This window comes from Carettochelys insculpta, chromosome 33 (assembly GCF_033958435.1).
Source record: "Carettochelys insculpta isolate YL-2023 chromosome 33, ASM3395843v1, whole genome shotgun sequence".
Taxonomy (NCBI): domain Eukaryota; kingdom Metazoa; phylum Chordata; order Testudines; family Carettochelyidae; genus Carettochelys; species Carettochelys insculpta.
In genome coordinates, this window is record NC_134169.1 from 453,807 (window position 1) to 459,806 (window position 6,000).

Consider the following 6,000-nt stretch of genomic DNA (forward strand, 5'->3'; position numbering starts at 1 on the left):
AAGATAGTTCTGTGGTTCCCAGCCAGTGAAATCAGTGAGGGAAAACCCTTCAAGTACATGCCAGAAGAGAGCTTCTGTGCAACAGCAGCAATGCATCTGCTGGGCTCCCCTCCTGGACAACAGGGTCTGGTTCAACTTCTTCTGTCACATGGGTGTTGGGCTTGTCAGAGAGAGAGGTTACAGCAGAAAGAGATGAGCCCTCAGGGGCATAAGAGAAAGCGAGACAAGCTGAGGCACTTGTGCTTCTGCCTGGTTTTGACCCAGGGACCTTTTCCGTGTTAGGCAAATGTGATAACCACTACACTACAGAAGCTGTAGTGGGTTTTTGGTGCTATCTTGCCCTCTGCTAAATTGCATCCTCAAGCCACGGCTTGCCCTGCCATTTGTGGATGGGGGACCTAATAGAAATTGAAGGGAGTCCTTTACCGGCTCAGCTGCTCGAGGAGAGGGAAGCAGCTGCACTCACAACTGGGACTTTCAATAGCAGCTCTTCCAGAATTGAGGTCCCAAGTGGTTATGCAAATGACACATGCAATATTTAAGTCTGCACCTCATTTGCATTTCTTATTGGCCACATTTCCATGCCACTTCCAAAAGGGCTGGGCAGTGGAGCCACAGCCTTCCTGTGTAGATGCTCAACAGGACTTTTTGAAAGAGCTGCGGCTTTTTTGAAAAAAGAGCTCTCTAGTGCAGACATAGCCGTGGGGAAAAAAGTAGAAAAGCAGAGCCAGGCTCCAGCTGAAACATTTGCAACAGCTGATAACAAAGAAATGTGTGTGTGTGCATAACAGAACACGAGAATTCTTTTAACAACTACAGAACATACAAATGTTTAAACTCCAGTTTTCTTCTCTGTCTTCACACTTGCTTCAAAAAAAGTAATTCTCAGCACACCGAAATGTCTATCAAAAGGTTCCCATAAGAGCTATTTACTTGGGCCATGGCTTCACTTCTGAAAGGGAAATGCTGATGAGGCTCTGCCATTCCACATAGAGGAGCCCGGAGCACTGAGCTTTTAGCAGCCCTCCCCACATAAAGGAAATCATCAATATGTCTTTTGGGGGGTCACAGCTAACATGCACAAGGCCACATCCTGTCCACAAAGAGGGGACCCCATGAAGGCACCACTGGGAGTTGAACCCAGGATCCCCTGCTTACAAGGCAGGTGCTTTAACCAGCTAAGCCATAGTGCCTGCATCTAGCCAAGTTCTTCTGTCTGCCCACACCTGACTCCCACCAGACCCACCTGGGCCTGCTTCGCTCTGCTGGAGTTTCGATCCTGTCAGACAGAGGAGCTGGGGAAGTTTAACTCCCAAGGGGGGTGACTCTTGGCATAGGTCTGCGCTCAAGAATTAGGTGGTGTCACTCAGGGGTGTAAGAAACTGTCCCCCACCTCCGGAAGAATACAGACCTACTCCAGTGCTCAGACTGCCATGGCAAACACAGGGCCTTCATGGTCCACATTGGTTGGGGAAGGGCCTTGGCCAGTGAAGACCCAGAGGACAGGTGTCCTGTGACTGCTGTACTGGGGAGACTGTGGTCAGTGCTGGAAGCTCCCTAGAAATGGGGAACTGGCGACATCTGAAAGATTAGGTAATCATAGCCCATGACCCAGGTTAACCTTTGTTTTAAACGGAAATGTTTAAGGGCAAGGAGGCCGGGGTCCAGCAGCTTTCGAACCCAAATGGGCTGTTTCTTTGCAGGGGGCAAAATGTAGGAAATGGAAGGGGGCACTGGAGAAGCTTCGCTCCTGGCTTGACACTGCCTTGGAAAAGAACGGAAAAAACCACCACTTCTGTTGGAGAATGTGGGCATTTATCCCAAAGCCTCTCACACGCTTAGTGAGCGCTCTACCAATTCAGCAAATTCCCCTGTGTCTGAGCATAATTTCTGACTCACCCATCTTATTCCAGAGGCCAAAACATCCCTGTGGCCGCCCATGGCTACGGCAAAGGGTCGCAAAGGCTGTGTTTGCACAGCAGTGTTGTTCCTGAATACGCGGTTCCAGAAGAGGTATTACAGAGTTGTTGATTCCGATATAGGAGGTGTGGATTCAAAGGGAGTTGAAATTGGGTTGAAATCCCACTCTTAGCATCAATTCTATTCTCTGCACACTCTGCTGGTCTCATTTCAATGTCTCTGCTAACATTGCACCAGCCCTTGCTATGGGTTTCTGTTAGACGAGTGTCACGACTGAGGCACAATTCAGACACGAACTTCATCGAAAAGTGATGGGGATCCTCTCATTTCTGCACTGCAGGCACCCAGTCATGTAGCCAGCACCTGTACCGGGCACCTATTTTCTGCTCTGAGAACTACACTAATGCCAGGTTTGTAGTACACCAAAGGAGATTTTGCCCCAGTGGGTCACTTCCCCACCTTACGGTTGTGTCCTGGGATTGCTGTTTGGTCTCGGCCTGTGGCCAGAACAATTCTATGCAAGGGGGAGGGAGCCCCACACCTGTCTGTGGTGCTTGTGGTACCCGAGTGGGAGAAAGGAAAAGATGCTCAGTCCTGCCCCACACCACTCACTCAGGGGATGGGAACTGTGGTGGGAGTGGCAATAGCCTCAAGGGGCTCAGAAAGAGCTACAGGTGGTAACTCGACCCTGTGACTGTCTAACATGAATGAGGGTAAATAGGGCTGCCAGGCTGGTCCAGGGTTGCTCTGAGGATGCCCATTGACTGTTTCCTCTCCCACCTGGTGGGCAAGGGAACAGCTGTGCCTAGGGGGCTGCATTTGAAAGAGGAAGTCAGGCCTAGGTACTGCCTTAGCTGAGAGAAAGTGGTGATGCCCATGTGAGCCGTGTCCCGAATAGGCAGACAGCCCTGGAGCAGGTAGGAGTCAGTTGCAGGTGGGTCATTTCAGTGGTAGGGAAATTCTGTTCCTCTATCTCAGTTTTCATTTTTTTTTTTGGAAAGTCCTCGAATCCTTATTGCATCTAAAATAACCTCCAGAATATGAAACTACTGTAAACGATGCAGCAGAGTCTGGGTTTTCAGAGAGGGGTGAACCTGCTCATTCATCTCAATGAGGTGTTGACTTGGAAACTGAATCACAACTCATGGAATGACAGTATTAGTGATTGAAGTGCTGATTCTCCAGCTAACGTCTGCTTCCATTGATGCTGGATGTAGCGGCAGGTATCCTGGCTCAGCACAGTGAGAAGTCCAAGCCTATTAACCCAGGTGTAAACCGTCCCTTGCAAAAAAATGAGGTGAGAGGAAGAAGAAATTCATTCCCTGTTTCGTACCAAGATTCTTATCTTCTTCCTGAGCACGAAGCCTTCCTGGGCAGGTTTAGCACTGCACAGGCACAAGGTTCTGGAGTTGGGGTGACAGCTGTGGGGTCTGTTCCTGTGGGCTCTGTGTCTGTGGGTAGGAGAGCAGAAACGGCAGCTGCTGGTCCAAGACCATGTGATCTGGGAGCAGATGAGCTCAGAAGCAGGCAGCAGGCTGGGGTGTCTCCATCAAAAGCATATTGCAGCAGGTGGTGATTGTGTTCCCCCTATTCCAGGGAACATGGGTCGTGTTAATGTCGTGCTCAGGGCAGTGGAGGTAGGGGGATAGAGAGGGTATGAGGGAACACCCGGCAGAGGTCTAGGACAGTGGGTGAGGCGCAGAAGGGTCTGAGAGTTCTCTGTTTGACCCTTTTCCCCCAAGGGTTGACCTGGTGCCTGTAATTCTTCCTGCCTGCATTGTCCACCCAAATGCTCCCTCACAGGGCATGTTTTGCAGCTCAAGCCACAGAGGGAGGTGTAATTGTCACCAGCTCAGGCTAAGGGAGATGCTAAACTGTGGTTCCAAGCCATGTAAGTCTGGGGCTTAGCTGGGCAGAGGCAGTCACTGGAGTAGGGGGTGGAGAGCCATGAGCAGCAGGTGGGCAGGCCTGGGGGGAATACAGGAGAGAACAGCAGAACGGCAGGCTGGTGGGAGGAGAGGTGAGAGCAGGAGGCAGACTGCAGCGGAAGAGGCAGAGCAGGGATGGGAAGAGGTGAGCTGGGAGTGAGGGGAGAGCACAGGTGGGACCTCAGCGGGTGGAAGCTGAGCAATGTATCTGGCGGGGATATGGGCACAGTGAGCAAACCAGTGCCTCCCCCATACTTCTACAGAGCTCCAAGTGCTCACATGAAGCCTCCACTTCTCGGGACCTTCCCGCCTTGGCACCAGCCGTTTGGGAAGAAGGGGCTTTTGAAATCTGTGGGTCCTTTAGAAAGGCCCCGTTTACATGGGCAGGGTGCGTTGTGAATGTGGCACTTTTGAATCACTCGTGGACACCTCTATGCTAACGGGGAGCTGCATATTCATGGCAGCACCTCATTCGCCTCTGAAAAAATCCCTCATTACCTCTCCCCTTTTGAAAGGAGGGGGCAGTGGAGACAGGCCCTGTTTGTGCCTCTCCTAAGTGCTGTGGGAACAACCTCTGGCACGCAGAGAATCCATTCCTGGTCTTGCAGAATGGTTTCCTGTTTTGCTGAAGGGGTCCCAGTTGGTAAGAAGGAAATGTTGAGTGGATGTGAACATTGTTGGTTGGAAGGTTTGGCTGAGTTTTGTCTCCTCAGGAGAAGTGCAAACTGGGGAAGCTATTGCACCATTGCTATTGATGAAGTTTTTAAAAGTTCCTGGTGCCCTTTGCTTTCCCGTTCTTCAAAGGGAAAGTGGCTGATGCACTGGCTTCTGAGAAAACTTTAGAAAAGTATCCAAAATGTCTCAGGAGGTATTTTCTGCAGCTTGACACTTATCACCTTTGCTTAACAAATAAGTAGTCACTTGTTCAAAACCAGACAGAAACCTTCCTCCTTTCTCTTGTTGTTTCTTCTGTGGGATCAGCTAATTTCTGAAAGAATCCTGAACAGCTCTGCTTTCTTCCTCATTGCTCTTTTTTCTTTCATGAAACTTTAACACTTGAGGGATAGTGGGGAATAACAGCCAAGAAGAAGTCCCATCACTTGAGCACTTGATTGCCACGTATTTAAGAAATATGAGCATAGAAGAATTCCAACCCTCAGACTGTGTCAACATAAGTGAGTTCTTCTGAAAGATTTTTTGAATGAAGGGGGCTCTTTCAAAAGAGCTCATGGATTGTCTTCACTCAAAAACCATTCTTTTGAAAGGAAATTGAAAGAATGCGTTTCTCCTTCTGCAATCAGTCGTCCTTTCCTGTTTCAGGAACAGCACCTCCTTTCCAAAGCTTCTTTTGAAACAACATGTGCATAAATGCTTTGCAGGGCCTGTCTTTTGAAAGAACCGTCTTCATTTAGGATCCCTGGTCCATTCTTTTGAAAGAGCGGGGGCTGTGTGGATGCTCGCTTTTGAAAGAGCAGATCACTCTTTTGATAGTCTTCTTTGTGTGTGGACGCACTCTTTGAAAGAAGTTCTTTTGGATGAGATCTTCTGGAGGGCTTCTTTCAAGGGATCTCTGTGGAGTACCCATAGCCTCAGCGTGGCAAACTGGCAGTTCCTCCTTCATCCATTTCTTTTCAGCTAATGGCAAAGTACCTCCCAGCATTAGATCATATTGGGGTGATTGCGTATGAAAGCCAGCTGAGCTGGAGAATGGCTCTTTGCTGTTGAAAGATTTGTGCTACAGATGAGTACAGAATGAATTGAGCCTGCCTGGCTCATCAAATATTAAGCAAAACTAGCATAAAGAGAGTACCTCCCTATCAGCTGTGTCAGGATGGCCGAGTGGTCTAAGGCGCCAGACTCAAGGTACTGTCTTTCCTTCACCTGGGGGTTCTGGTCTCCCGAAGGAGGCATGGGTTCAAATCCCATTCCTGACATCACTTTCATTTTCTACATGCCAAACTGGCCTCCAGAGGCTCCTGGAAAGAACTGACCTGTCAGCATACTTCCACTGGCTGGAGTCTACCAAGCCTTGCTTTGGATTTCTGTTAGAGCAGTACCAAGACAGGCATAACTCTGACATGAACTTGGTGGGCAAGTGATGGTGAACCTGCAGTGTCAGTTTGACACTTGGAAGTTGCTGTGGGAGGAATAT

The 6,000-nt window shown here is 49.4% G+C and overlaps 3 non-coding genes across 3 annotated transcripts; 1 reads left to right on the forward strand and 2 right to left on the reverse strand.

The window, feature by feature from the left end:
- Positions 1-240: 240 nt before the first annotated feature.
- Positions 241-313, reverse strand: TRNAV-AAC (transfer RNA valine (anticodon AAC)). Its single transcript has one exon. It is a non-coding gene; the product is annotated as a tRNA-Val (tRNA).
- An 806-nt stretch (positions 314-1,119) lies between these two features.
- Positions 1,120-1,193, reverse strand: TRNAT-UGU (transfer RNA threonine (anticodon UGU)). The gene has a single exon. It is a non-coding gene; the product is annotated as a tRNA-Thr (tRNA).
- Positions 1,194-5,673: 4,480 nt separating this feature from the next.
- Positions 5,674-5,782, forward strand: TRNAL-CAA (transfer RNA leucine (anticodon CAA)). The gene is made up of 2 exons: positions 5,674-5,711; positions 5,737-5,782. It is a non-coding gene; the product is annotated as a tRNA-Leu (tRNA).
- The last annotated feature ends 218 nt before the right edge of the window (positions 5,783-6,000 follow it).